This window comes from Panthera pardus, unplaced genomic scaffold (assembly GCF_024362965.1).
Source record: "Panthera pardus isolate Hobbes unplaced genomic scaffold, ASM2436296v1 HiC_scaffold_20, whole genome shotgun sequence".
Classification (NCBI taxonomy): Eukaryota; Metazoa; Chordata; class Mammalia; order Carnivora; family Felidae; genus Panthera; species Panthera pardus.
In genome coordinates, this window is record NW_026526766.1 from 8844545 (window position 1) to 8857668 (window position 13124).

General features: G+C 39.9%; 1 long non-coding RNA gene across 15 annotated transcripts in view; it reads left to right on the top strand.

Annotated features, from left to right (window-relative positions):
* The window catches only part of LOC109275463 (uncharacterized), a 76843-nt gene that overhangs the window by 45268 nt on the left and 18451 nt on the right, over nt 1-13124 (top strand). For 11 of the 15 annotated variants that reach the window (XR_008424125.1, XR_008424117.1, XR_002084158.2 and 8 more), the window contains one exon: nt 6030-7044. The exons of 1 other annotated variant lie outside the window; for it this stretch is intronic. This is a non-coding gene — a long non-coding RNA (uncharacterized LOC109275463). Of the gene's footprint in view, nt 1-6029; nt 7045-13124 lie in introns of those variants that run through there. 3 more of the 15 variants (XR_008424124.1, XR_008424120.1, XR_008424126.1) reach the window with 2 other exon arrangements.

The following is a 13124-nucleotide window of genomic DNA, read 5'->3' on the forward strand; positions in this document are numbered from 1 at the left end:
CCAGGTGCCCCTACAGGACTCTTCTCTTACTACCCCTTATCAGCTTTACAAATTTCCTAAATGCAAATGGTGCTATCAAATGATAGTATGAATTACTGTTCCATTTGTGCCACAAACCCAAACGTGTCAATTGTGGAGTGAAAAACTCTAATTGTTCTGTGATAGCTGTGGATAAACTTGACTTCTGGACTGGTGCCAGCTTACATATGATCCTTATTTCCTTATAATGTGTAATTATTGCATTTAGATCCATTCATTATTATATTTATCTTGAAGCACATTAATCTCCTTGTTGTAGTGACTCTGATAAAACCACGTGTTTAGTTATCTTCTTGTGTATTTTAAGTCCCGTCTATTGAGTTTCAGTGGAACTCTCTCAACCTCTTGGCAAACTTATTATTAAGGACTCCTTCCCAAGCCCTTAAGTGCTGTAGAAACTAGTAGCTGTAGATACAGCTGGATCCTTAAACATGATTTCCTTCATGCAGCATTTCAAATACTTAATTTTCTGGCCTCACACTGGGTTGTTCTCTGCTTCTTGAAGCTTACCACACTCTTCTGATTTCATTTCTGTCCCCCATCACACTTTTTCCATTCTCCTTTGGTCCATGTACTCAACTTGACCTCTGATGTAAGACTGCCTTGAGATTCTGTACTCACCTGTTCTCTTCTCTACCAAGTCTCTTTAAGGGATTCCAACCAGCCCATAGTTTTATGCTGATCAATCCCAGACATTTATCCTTAACTATGTTGTATCCCTAGGACTCCTGACTCTAGTTGCCTTTGCAACATTTTCAGATGCTTAGCAGTGACTCAGAAGTTCTATACGGCTTGTGCTGTCTTCACACACACGGTCTACCCCTTACACACCTCTTTCTTCCCGTTTTGGAAAATGGTGCCAACATTTAGCCGCTTGCTCCAGCCCCAAATCTGACAATTTTCCTTGATTCTTCTCTTTCACCCAACTCAAAAAAGCCATTTATCTACACACTACTGATCCTACTCCAACATTCACCTTGGATCTGCCCAGTTCTATGCATTTCTAGGACTCTTGGCTCAGATAAAAACATTCTTTTCTGACCAGCTACAATGGATTTTAACCTGCCATTTCTGCTTTCAGTCTTGCACATAGCAGCCACTGCAAACTTCTTGAACCATAGATCAGATCAACCATCAGTTTAAAATTTTCTACAAGTCTCTCTGACTTTAGAAGATACGTGCTCTGGCTTTTGCCTACCAAGTCTTTCTTTGGTTGGTTCCTCACCACTCCAAGCTTATTCCCTCCTCTGGAGTCTTTAAACTAGCTCTTCCTCTGCCCACACACATGGCATATTCTTGCTTATATTCCCTTCTAAAATGTCATCTCCTCAGAGAATCTTTGCCCCGGTATCCACCAAGAGTGTTCAGCCATTTTCTTTCCCTTCAGCCTATTTTAATTCTGTGGATAACACTTACCACTATCTGATTTTATATATATAAAATTTTGTTTTTACTTATTTTCTGTTTGTTGCCCCCACCAGAATGTAAATTCTTTGGGAGCAGTGACTTTATCAATGTCATTCAATTTAGTATCGTGAGTGTCTGGCACTAAGTAAACACTCAGTGCTATTTGTTGAATGAACAGACGAATAAGGTGGATTAAAGGCACTTTAGAAGTGAGAAAAACAGAGTAAACCTACTTGCCACAGATCACATAGACAGCAGGCTATTTGGCCTATTGCTTTGAATGGGATCATTGTCCTAATGACCTCTACTGCATCCCATGGTAACTAGCTTTTTTGTTTTTATTTTGTTTTGTTTTTGAGAAGGGGGGGGGGTGCACTAATACATGCGGGAGGGAGAGGGAGAGAGAATCTTTAGCAGATTCCATGCTCAGTACAGATCCCAATGTGGGCTTCCATCTCACAACAGTGAGATCATGACCTGAGCTGAAGTCAGACCCTTAACCAACTGAGCCACCCAGGCACCCCTATGTTTTAAGGAATTTTTTAAGGACATTTTTTAAAGGAAAATGTTGAATGAGAAACTTGCAGTCTTCCCCAGGTTTTGTAGGAATGGAGGATGGAGAAAATGGAGGTAATTTAGAGCAAAATGGAAGAACATCTAAAGAAGATCCCTAGTAACATTACCTCTATTTTCCTGAGGAGAAACCTACCACTTGAAGAGGGCTTAAGTCACTCAGCCTAACTTACTCAGAAAGGGGTGAAACCACAGTTCAAACTCTGGTTCCAGTTTCAAAGACATGTATTCTCTACCACACCTGTTGGTGGTGATTCTCAAACCTGACTGATATAACCCTTTCTAATTCCATCTACTTAACATGGACATCCCTCTATATGTCACAGACACATAAAAATGCTGGATGAAATATAATGAGGCTATTTTACATACAGGCAAGGAAGAATAGAGGGAGAAATTTTGTCTGTTAGTTTCTTGGTCTCTATGTGCCAAAAATAAAGAAGAATCTCATAACTAATGTGTGAGTACATGAGTTGAGGCCACAACAGAGGACATCAGTCATGGATAAGGGACATACAGGGGTTGGGTCTTTTTACACATGTCTAGAAGACAGGAGTGGCCCTTAGGCCTAAGAAAGATAAGGATTTGCAACTGAAATTCACACAAAGCTAGAACCCAGAAAGACCTGTTCTCACTGTATTAAGGTACTATAAAGCATTATTCCCTTACTAAAGCTACTGACAAAATTCTCACTGATCAGATATGGAAAAAAGATCCCACAACAAATGGCAATTTAAATATCTATATCCAGTGTAAGTGTAGAATTCAAATTTTAGACCATTCTCATAGCAGAGGAATCCCAAGTGGAGATATTAATGTAGATATAGTAAATATTTCTGGCCAGTGAAATTCCTGGACTCCACAGGAAAAATCCAGTGTAAGACTTCTCTGTAGGACTACTACCAATCTTAAAGTACACAGCATTCCACAAAGACACTACATCCTAGCTGAAAAAATACAAAGTACAGATTAAGGAAACAGTCTAAAAATGGGGGAGTTGACAGATGCATGTGGGAAGAATAACACCAAAAGAATAAGATAAACTAACTGTCTAAAGCTCTCTATAAATTTAAGTATAATTGCAATCCTGAAAGAGATAGAGACATAAAAACCCTCATGAAAGAACATAAAAAGAACAGGCAGATATGACAACCCAGTAGAACAACTCAAAGTGAAACACTGTAAATAAAATTGAACAATGACCAGTTTTGAGAGCAGATTGGCACAGTTAAAGAGAGACTTGATAACATGGAGGATGTATCTGAGGAAATTACCCAGAGTGCTGCAAAGACAAAGAGGTATGAAATCAAAAAGACAGGTTTGGAGATAGGGAGAATTAAATTAGAAGTCTGAACTTAAGTCTAATTGGAACTTCAGCAAGAGAAGATGGGAAGGCGCAATGCTTTAAGTGAAATGGCTATGAATTTTCCAAAACTAAGGAAAGTCCTGAAACCTCACACTGAATCGGCAGAGTGCTGCATACCATGTACAAATCTGGTAGATTCATCGTATGAAGAGAACACTGAAGCAAACACTAGTTGAAGATCCGGTAGAGAAAACAGATAACATACAAGGGAATGATCATTAGAATAGAAGACGTCAGCAAAATAGAGACCAGAAAACAAATCTACCTTCAGATCATCAAAATCACCTGAGAAGCATATGAAACTATAATATTATGGTTTTATCCCAAATGCTTTGAGTGGTGGTCAGGAATATCCATTAAAAAAAAAGAAAAAAACAACTTCAAGGAGGTCTAAAACGCTTGTATTCCTGAGCACCAAATACATAAGCACACACCTATATTCACATTATCACACTGATCTCAAGTATGTGTTAGTGAAATCTGCCCCCCCCCCAAAAAAAAACCATGGAGAGGTTTAATCCAAAACCAAGGATAATTTCTAATTTTTCTCCACGCAGTCTCCAGGAGATTCATGCTCAATGGTGCAAGATGATCTCCAAAGAACTAGGTGAAGGAGTGAGTGCAAGCATCTCTGACCTCACACTTCCTCACATTCCCAATTCCATCTCCTCCAGCACATGTACAATGAGCATCAGAGGACACATCATTCTCCATCAGACCTCCACAATCCCAAGAGCATAGAGAGCATTACGTGACACACGATTCCCAACATACTTGATACTTTATATTACATCCAAAAAGATACCTTAAGACACAGAAATGTAGCCTATGTTGCCTTTATGGACATCTGTTTTCAGACTACTGGCTTTCACTGCTGTAAAAAAAAGCTAATTCTACATTAATACGAGGTTTTATTTTCTCTAAACCTCTATACTCAGAGGTGTTCATTCCAGTACTATATACATGTAGGTAAAAACCTGGAAAACTCCAGCAGGAGGGAGGGCAGTGAGATTTTGTCACAGTGTCCTACGCACATGCAGTAATCTGTTTGCTCTTTGGCCGGAACTCCTTATACTTTGCTTTTCCCCTTTTCATAAACAGTGCTTACGTAAACAGTAGCACATCCACATGACAGAACTATGCTGGTAGAAAAATGATGTTTTGAACAGATAGTTCACAAAAGAATAAGAATGTACCATAAACACGTAAATATTTAACCTCATTAGTAATAAAGAAGATAAAATTCCATTTTCTTCTATAAGATTAATTTGGGGGATGGGCGCTACTTTGCTACTAGTGTTATAAATTGGTCCATAATTCTTGGATCAAAAGTTGGTGACACATAGACACTTAAAATTTTACTTTGTTTTTGTTTTTGTTTGCTGAGCAGTTCCATGTAAAGACTATATATTTAAAAAAAAAGACTATATATTTTTAAAAATTGAACAAGCATAACATTGTTTATATTAAGAAAATTTGGAAACTTAAGTGTCCAAAAATAGGAATTATGCCAATAAGATCTGGTGCTATACAATGGAATACAGTTAGGAAGGATACTAAATAATACATGGTAGTAACTCAAAAGTTGCAAAATTGAAGGTAAAGCAGTATTTTTATAGTTAAGAACACACAATGTCAAGAAAGAGACGTACTAAGAGTGAATAATAATTTTCTCTGGGTAGCAGGAACATATGGGTGGGTCTTTTTGTATAGAATTTTCTTTAAGTTTTGAAATGACATTTTAATTTTTTTAATAAGGAGAAAATGGTCAAAAATTTTTAAGCAATATGAGATAATGCCAATAATGGCAAAAATGAAGGTTGCCTTATGATTACAACTATATAGAAATGTGTAGATAGAAGAAAAGTGGGGGAAAGAGGGGAAGAAAAATCTCTCTTAATAATGGTTTTCTTTGGCCAGGGACATGTGGGACAAATGTTTGCTGCTTTTATGAATTTTTCGTACTTTCTAATTTATTACAAATTTCATACTTAGAAGAACTAGAAGGAAATTTAATCAGGTTTTTTTTCCCCATTATAATTTCATTTTAGACACCTCTCTGCCATAGCAAGGAGCCATTCTGAGTCCTAACACCAATTTTCTGGGCTCCATCCAGGCCACTGTCTTAGCTAAGTTTGCATAAAATATTACTCCTGAAGTTATGATTTCAATCAAAGGAGGCTGGGAGACTTTTCTAGAATCCTCTCCTGAGTCTATCAGGAAGCTGGGGGAGATCAGAACCTGTTTGTTTCCACTCAGTATTCTGTCTGGGTCTCCAGAGGGGGCGGAGAGCAATGAGATCTGGGCACCACTTCTGGAGCTCCATGTGGTAGGACACTTGCTTTCTGGCATCAGTCCCTGACACATATGCTTTGCCTCTCCACTTTCGAGCAGAGGGCTCCTTGCCTGCACTAGTCTGGATGTCAGCAAAGTGGCCTGCTGGCCCCAAAGTTTTCCATATGAATTGCTGTGGGTGGTTTCTGCACATTGAAACTTGGCCCACAAACACACCCCTCTCCACACACATACGACATATTCCGTTAGAAGCCATCCAGGTTCTTGGCCTGAATATTGGCCAAAACCAGACTTTAAACAATCACCTATTTTCCATCTGCTATGATACCACATTCCCTTCTCCTTTCAGCTTCCAGGCCCTTCTCCTGTCTTGTCTCCACATAGCTACGTGAATGAACTGATCTCTCACCTCCATGGCTGGAGAATCTTCTGCAGCGTCCCATCACATTCAGGATAATGTATGTACTTCCAATGATGGAAAGCAAAGTCCTTCATGATGTGTCTCCAACTTACCTACTCACCCTTCCCCTTCACCAAGCATTTCCAACCTTCCTCTATTGCTCTAACTCACAGTCTGTGGCCTTGACCCACTTCCTCACTTATCTCTGCTTTTCTACATGCTATTCCATAGCCTTCTCCACTTTGTCCCTCCTTCACTATCTTTTCATCCTTCAAAAGTCAACTTGAGTGTCATTCCCATTGGGAAGCCTTCATGACTCTCACCGCCCATCTTCCTCCTCTGTCCTAGGTGCTCTGGCGCTTGACCCCTACATGTGCAGCTCAGCTCTGTCTTTCACTGGATTGTGAAGTCCTTGCAAACAATGACTGGGTTTTCCTGTGGTCTTATTCCAGTGTCTAGCCTACTTTCATAGTTTCTAGTGAATAGCTAACACTCAAAAAGGTATCGAGCATTTCCACTCCTGGTATAAACCCAACAAATCCAAGACATGTACAAGAACATTCACAGCAGCATTGCTGGAGTTAGTCCTAAACTGGAAAGAACCCACAGGCCTGCTCACCATAGAATGAGTAAATCACAGCATTTTAAGTAAATAAATCCTATACAACAAGAAGGAATGAATGAATGTTGTGAATTCATCTCGCAAACATAATGTTGAGTGAAAGCATTTGCAGAAAGAAGAGTAAATGATCTTAAACTCCATTTATGTTAGAAATCATGTGAGTAGTTACCCTCGAAGGTACAGGGGAACTGACAGGGGCGTCTGGGATCCCAGTAATGTCCTGTTCCTTGACCTGGATGCTGGTTTCATGGACATTTTCACACCAAGAAAATCCATCCAGCTGTATATTTATGATTTGTGCACATATCTATCATACCCTAATGAAAATTTTAATTGAGGAAAGTTCCCTTTGTGAAACATGTCTCTCTGGTGTTTTGAACAGTGACAGAATGGGCAGTGTATGTTTGCTTCAAGTGAATTGCCAGCTTGATTAATGCTCTTTTCCCCCCACTCACGATGGTGTCACATGGTAGAATGGAAAAAAAAAATTTTAAGTGAAAATCTCTTCCTCTACTGGGTCTAGCATTTGCTTTAAGAAATGTGATGCTCATTGGTGTCAACCAGGTGTTCATTTGGGTAGTTGGGATTCTCAACTTGAATTTTGGCAACCTCAAATAATTTGGGGCTGTATCACCGTATAAATAACTATAACTGGCATTTCAATCTTTGTATCTTCATCCTTTTGTATTTAAGGTTTCTGTCACCAACAGGCATAGGCTTATTGGCCTGCACACGTCAATCACACCTTCTATATACTTTATTGATTCACCTTTCATTGCTACATTTCAAAATTGGTTTTCTTCTTGGTACAAAGATAAATTATCTACATCAATCTTTCTTCCCCTCCAAATTTTAAAGGGTCTAGAAATACCCAGACTAGGGGACATGTTTAAAAATACATTTCCTTCTCTTTCAACAAACCAATACATGTACAAAAGGAGCCTGATGACCCTGGATGTTTGAAATGGCCATGGCCATCTTGGCTGTTCTCTGGGCCCTGCACACTGGAGCCCGTCCACCCATCCCTGCAGGGACTCACCGAGTTTCTCTCTCACGTTCTGAAATAAAAGCCTTTCAGTGTCTGCACAGATGGGAATTCTGCTGCCACCTTCTCATTTCACATTTCCTGCACTTTTCTTCCTGAGCACTTGACTGCCCAAAATAGAATCATGGTTTTTTGAGTCTGTGTGTAGGAATTTAGTGGGGGAAATGGCCCAGGTTTCTGTCATTCCCTGTAATTACCACACCTTGAGGTAGTTTTCCTCTTGGCTACAGGGTAGATCACAGATTCAGAAGAGTGCTCAGAGTGTCTTTCAGAGAAGAGCGTGGATTTTCCTTCAGGAGGTGGTTGGGGAGGGCTCCCCTCATGGCAGGGCATCAGTGTCCAAGGAGGACACAAGAGGGCACAGAAAACAAAGCCTTTGCATGCTTTGCCACCCAATAGCCCCCTTCTCCTATTCTCTGCCTTTCTGAGGTCTCTTCCTCACTGGATATCCCCTCTTCTCTGCCTTTTTAAACTCAGCTCCCAAAAGGATCAACACCCCTGCTTCTATCTGCTCAATTGAATTATCTCCATCCTTCCAAGCCTAGTTTAAATCCCGTCTCCTCTGGGTAGCCTTCCTGGATGACTTCCTCTGAAAGTGATTTCCCACTTGTCTCATTTTCTAGAGCCCCTGCTAGTATTAAGTGAATACTTCTGTGCCAGACTTTATTCTTAGCACTTTACATATACATATACAAAGTCAGAATCCTTACAATGACTCTATAAAATAGGTTTGATTGTTATTCCCATTTTATAGATGAGGATTCTGAGCCATAGTGATACCATAGCTCCCTAATTAGATGAGAAGCTCCGTTTACCAGCTCTGACTTAGGGACTTGTCCCTTTCACAGCACAAGGATTGGAGACTTGCAATCACGAATTCTTCACCTCATACTTGTCCACTTTGCTGTGTGGTGAACTTAAAACCATGAGAAAAAGATTTTGAAAATCACTTCTGCACATTGTATGTTACCTTTCCATTTCTGTAAACATGGGGTACTGTGCAACAGAGGCAGGATTGATAAAAAAACCCACAATAACAAAAAAAAGTCCTTATTTGGTAAGTGATGGCACGGTGGTAAGTGATGTGCATTCAGTAGTCTCCTAATCCCAGCTCTTCTCTCCCAAAAGGATCAGAGAGAGGTTACAAAAGCTTGCAATAGGATCAACTAAGTAGATTAAGCCAAGGGAATACAAATGTAGGAAGTCAAACAAAATCCTGAGTTCTGTCATCACCCAAGAACACATGCCCTAAAGATCCTCCTTTGGAAGTGGAATTTGACTCTAGGCTTCCCACTGTTGGTGACAGAGAAGGACACATAACAATTCGAACACCCCCATTGCCTCTGAGATAAAGACCAACCCTCTGTTTAAACGAAGCACACATGAATGGCTCAAACCATCTCCTATTACACTTCTCAGCACAGACCAATCTCTTCTCACTGAAAAATATGATCATAATATCCATCCAAGGAGGCGGCTGAACTGTTAGGTCCAGGTATACAGTTTAATTTGATTTGACTTCAGTTATCTAAGAGATAGATGGGCTGTACGTGTTTCAGGAGATTCCCCACCAATGTTATTTCTCACAACCAGGTTCCCTACTATCTTCTCTGGATGATTACCTTTCCATCTTTAACTAAAAGCTGAATAGGTATTGTGGTATAACCCCTTTGAACGTCTGATAGAACTTGCATGCCCAGGAACAGCCTCTGGGAAACCCACTCTTACAGGCAACATGGAGCTTTAAAAATGGAATTTTCAATGGGAAAAATGAAATTCAAACTCCTTTGTGTGATTTATGATGCTTTTCACAACCCAACCTCAGCCTGCTTTTCCACACCTGATTTATTAATTCCCTTTTAGCATTTTCATGCCTCATCCAACTAAACTCCAGCATGTTCCATGAAGACACTCACTGAGACCCCGTAGATGCTTCCTCAACACCCGTTCCTGTTTCCTCTACCTTCTCTGCCTACTGGGTCCTCAAGGATGGCACCTTTTCTGGGAATCCTTCCCTGATTCACCTAACAATTAATCTTACCCTTTACTAGATTCCAGTAACACTTTGCTTCTGCCAGATCTTAATATCTCCTTTTTAGCTTCTCTGATTTCCCCCCCTCCCCGGCACATTGTGAACTCCTCCAGGGTAGAAAGTTGTCTTATTTATCTTTGTATTCCGGCATCGGGGACTTTGTCTGACCTGGATTTATTACACCAGATATTTTTTGAGTGCATCCTGTACAGACAAAGCAAGTTGGGACAGTTCCCTTCCTGTGATGTTAGGTTAAAAACAACAACACCACATGAGTTACTCCACAGGTGACCTAAATATGCTTCCATTTTTTTCTGAAGCCACCCAGATCTGTGGAAATGGATTACTCAATATGGTTTGATATAGAAAAGGGAGGCCCAGTACATAGTTAGGTTGAACCACTAACTGATTCTACTGAACTCTGTTTCCTAACTTGGTATTTGGTAAAGCTGCATTTCAAGCCTTCTCTTCAATCTGACTCACAATTAGGTCCTGGGCCTGATTTTCAGCCCAATCTGCCTTCTGCCTCCAGTAGTGGGGGGGGGGGGCCTCTTTAAGGCCACAAGAGAGGGCTTTAGGGTTGCACATTATGCCCTGAATTAGTGGTTGATTATGTTGAGCCCACCAAGTCAACGGCCTTTATAATTACTGTTGGTACCATATCTTTCAAGCGTTATTGAGTGTGCGAATGCCAGTATCCCAACCCATTGGACCCCAGGTAAGATTCTTAGCATCTGTGATGTTTGGCAAGTCTGGGGATAACCCCACTCTACTTCTCTCCTCCAGGGGCCATCTTTTCCAGTTAAGACAATATCCAATTCCAGAAGCACCTGCTACATCTTAGAATTAAAATAATTTTACTTCCAAGTCAAGACAAAATGTCATGAAATACAGAAGACAGAACTCCTAGATATGGCAATTCCCTTGTGTTTTACAAAGTAAATGATAAATGTAGTTAACTAAAAGGTCCCCAACAGCTTCCAGTAGTGGATGAAGCTAAGGAAGATGAACCAGAACTGCTCTTACAATGTTATGTTCTACGTTTGCCTTCTTGGTAGTGACTTTCTCATTTTTTAAGGACTGCTGATTTCTACTTTGCTTTGCCATAATTTCTTTTTTCCTCATTTTTACTGTACTAGAATTTTGTCAGGGCTCATTGATAAATTAATTGACAGGATACAATATAAAGTAAATCCACGTGTAGCCTTACCACAAATTTTCAAGAGCCCAGGTACAATGACTTTTGTGCCCTTTATCCATCTTTTCCCTTATCTCCCTGTTCTTAGGAGAGCAGGACAGGCTTGGGATTGACTATTAAAAGGCCAAGATATCATGCGCAGGTTGGTTGGTTGTTGCTTCTGTCTCCCTAAACAGGTGCTCTCTGAGCCCCATCTTCTTCACATCTTATATAGGGATGATCAGAAAACCCAGTTGGTATCATTCTACTCTTCTCGTTGCTCAGGCTTCTCTAGTGACACTACATTGAGTTTCTACAACATGCCAAACTCCCGTGAAGGGATTCTGTACTTGCTTTTCTTCTAACATACCCTTCCTCCTAATATACCCTAAGTAGGTGACTTCTCATCTTAGATCTCAGCCTAAATGTTATTTTACTTAAATACTAGGGTGTCCTTCCTTGACTGTTTTATCTAAGTAGATCACCTCTTAAAATTCAGCATCACTGCACACTATTTCCTTGATAACCCATATAACATTCTAAATTTTATACACACATAAATAAAATATATTGTCTATATATTCAGCTATAATGATACCCTTTAAAATGCTAGTTCAAGGCTTTGCACAGAATGCTCTTAATAAACATTTGTTTATTAAACAAACAGGTCAATCTATTTCATTAACCTTGAGTGTATTGATGATGCAGTATATGCAGGAAAGATTTTAACCATAAAGTATTTTTATCGGTACCAAATACTAGATGCAAATAATATTTCATAATGTTCAAAATTGTTCCTTATTAGATCAATTATCAGATGCTATGTCAAAAATAGCAGTATATCTATGAACTTTACAGATTTTAAATGCTCACATCTGTAATTCTCACAATATTTCCTGGAAGCGTGCCAGGTATTTCATCCTAAATAAATGGATTATGTGCATAATTTAAGTTAGGAAAGAATGACACATTTTGAGGGCTCTAAATGTGTAAATGATTACATATTAAGTGAGGAATTGCTTTCTCTTTTGCCCACCAGCCAAACGGTGCAAATTCCTTTGATGCTGGAGTTCAGAGAGAAAGGAAATAAATGTACCTCTGAAATGGCAGTCGCAGAAGTGCCCATCAGCTCTGAGTTCTGCCTTAATTGAGCATTGGATATGCAGGAGAATAAGCTACTTGCCAATGTCACATGATTTATATCCATAATCAGAAAAAGATGAGGCTTAAAGTTCAGGTGCAGATTGACATTCTCTAGCCTGCACAAAGCTGATCATGACCTTTCGAAGCCATGAGCAATCACTTAATGTCCATTTCTTCTCAGCCACCTGGAACATCAAATCAAGAAGCATCTTTGGAAAGCTAAGATTTTGAATTGCAAAGTGATGCCCAAATGATCCAGCTATGAAGCTTAGAGCTGGGCAGGGAGAAATTAATCAGGCAGTGGGTTTTTAAAAGAGAAACGTGGCTTCCATCTTTTATGTATAAGAAGCAAACAAGTTGAAAACTTTTTTCCAAAAACAAAATCCTTTGTGACTATGATCCCTTGAACAGTCTCATGATAGTAAGTCCTGGAATCGACATTGGAAATGCACAGAACAGGCATGCTGACCCCTGAGTGCATGACATTTCTAGGATCAGTCACAAGTCCACATCCATGTGACAGTGTGCTGAATTTCGCAGGCACAGTATCTGCCTCTAGTCCTTTATTTAATGGTTTTTCCAAATGACAGCTTCCTAGATTATTTCCATAGGAATGTAAAAAGCAGGCTACAATTCAAGGACTCAATAACTGGCTAGATGCCCTCGGAGTCTCATGACCTTCATTTCAAGTAGGTCCAGATAGAAAAGAACACTGCTGGCTGTCATATTTGCAGTACCTGCAATATACTAGGATCTATTACATGTCTTATCTCATTCAGCCCTCCCTCTGACACCATGATTGGATATTTTAAATGTTGGCTACAAGGAAACTGAAACACATCATCAAGGAGCACAAACTAATGAGTACCAGAGCAGGTACACAAACCTGTCTCTAATAGGCTCCAAGGCTCATGCTCTCTCCACTACACTATCTCTTCTTCACTTGATCTCTACTGAGTGTCAACCTATTTTTCTCATCAGTGTTATGACTAGTGTCTGCTAGGAGGGCAGATTGGGTCACTGGC